Source organism: Colobus angolensis, unplaced genomic scaffold (genome assembly GCF_000951035.1).
Source record: "Colobus angolensis palliatus isolate OR3802 unplaced genomic scaffold, Cang.pa_1.0 Scaffold65, whole genome shotgun sequence".
NCBI lineage: Eukaryota > Metazoa > Chordata > Mammalia > Primates > Cercopithecidae > Colobus > Colobus angolensis.
In genome coordinates, this window is record NW_012120154.1 from 1744155 (window position 1) to 1746101 (window position 1947).

Below are 1947 nucleotides of genomic sequence, written 5' to 3' on the forward strand. Positions count from 1 at the left end.
GGATGGTCTCGATCTCCTGACCTCGTGATCCGCCCGTCTCGGCCTCCCAAAGTGCTGGGATTACAGGCTTGAGCCACCGCGCCCGGCCAAACTCACAGTATTATATGCATTTTTAAATGAGGAAATTGAGGCAAAGGAGAGGAAATGACTTGTCCAAGGCTACAGGGTAGGTGAGAGGCATAACCAGGACTCCAGAGTGCTCTGTCTGGCTTAAAGTCCCTGCTCACAAGCTCCACCTCCTCAGGGGTCTGCCACACCCACTCTGCCACACCCACTTTGGGACCTGCTGTCTCAAAAAAAAAAAAAAAAAAGGAGGGTGTAGAGTCTGCAGGTTGGATCCACAGGCCTGGGTGACTCCCCACATGTGGGGTAGGGGAGAAGGAGGGAATGGCACCCCTATTTCTGGCTTGAGTGAGACAGAGGGTAAGAGGAATCACAAGTGGAAGCCAAGAGGCCGGTGGGACACGCAGGATGCCTCCAGGAGGCTGTAAAGATGTGGATCTGGGGGCCCAGAGAGAGGCCTGAGCCTACACAGAAGTCACGTGGCCTCAGATGGCTCCAGCAAGGTGCCTGTGGATTCTCCAGGCCTCCTCGTACCCGTTTCTCAGGACAGGAGCTGCTCAGGGCCCTCTGGGGACATTTCCTAACAGTGTCCACCATGCCAGGTCCCTAGCAAGGGGTGGCCACCCCAGGACTCCCTCCTGGGCTGAAGCTGACATGGGCCTGAGTCCTCAGAGTAGGCTTTGGTCTCCCCTCTGGGAAATTCCAGGGATTTGACCTCACCAAGCACAGAACCTGCCAGACACTGTGGGCACCGGGGGCTGACATCATGCCAGCTTCAGGGAGAACATCTCAAGGCTTAAGGTCATCCCACTGGGGAACAGTCTACCCCAAAATGGTGATCTCCCATGACAGCCACACAACCTATGAGCTCTCCCTAGCCCCAACCATCACCGAACCCTCACCTCCCTCATGGTGGATCCCCACCTCCTCCGCACTCCAAACAGCCCCTAGCACATGGTAGCACTCAGCAGATTTTTTTTTAACTTAAACAAATGGTTTGACACTTATTCATTCCTTCAGCAGTGGTGTCTGGCACACAGTAGGTGTCATGCATCTAGCGGCACCACTGGGGGCTCCGGCCACAGCAGGAGAACAAGACAGACGGAAGCCCCAGGAGATGATATTCTGTGGGGGCAGACACACAAGAAGCACGATGAAGGAGTAAGCTGTGAGTATGGGTGGGGGCTGGGGGGTGTCAAAGGCTATGTCAATGGCTGCCACCTGTGGAGTGGAGGTTTCTCACCACCCCACCCTCCTGGCCACATTTTGAAGTGGGTGTTATTATTCTTTTCATCTCATAGATGAGGAAACGGAGGCAGAGGCAGGGTAAGTCTCTGGCCTCTGGTCCCAGACAGAATCTGAACCAGGCCATCTGCCTGCCTCCAGAGTCCATGCTAGAAGACACCATGCTAACTGGGGGTGGGGGGTGGGGTGTCTTAGACAATGCCCAAGCTGCTAAGTGCAGTGGCTCACTTGAGTAATCCCAACATTTTGGGAGGCCAAGGCAGGAGGATTGCTTGAAGGCAGGAGTTCGAGACCAGCCTGAGCAACACAGTGAGAGCTTGTCCCTACAAAAAATCAAGGCCAGGCCTGACAGTGTCTCACGCCCATAATCCCAGCACTTTGGGAGGCCTAGGCGGCACAGACCACCTGAGGTCAGGAGTTGGAGACCGGCCTGGCCAACATGGTGAAACCCTGTCTCTACTGAAAAAAAAAAATACAAAAATTAGCCAGGCATGAAGACAGGCACCTGTAATTCCAGCTACTCTGGAGGCTGAGGCAGGAGAACCGCTTGAGCCCAGGGCACAGAGGTTGCAGTGAGCCAAGATCACGCCACTTCACTCCAAAAAGAGCAAGACTCTGTCTCAAAAAAAAAAAAAAAAA

General features: G+C 54.3%; 1 protein-coding gene across 1 annotated transcript in view; it reads left to right on the top strand.

Annotated features, from left to right (window-relative positions):
* RPS19BP1 (ribosomal protein S19 binding protein 1) overlaps nucleotides 1-1947 on the top strand; it is a 36516-nt gene that overhangs the window by 19636 nt on the left and 14933 nt on the right. The gene's annotated exons all lie outside the window — the stretch shown is intronic.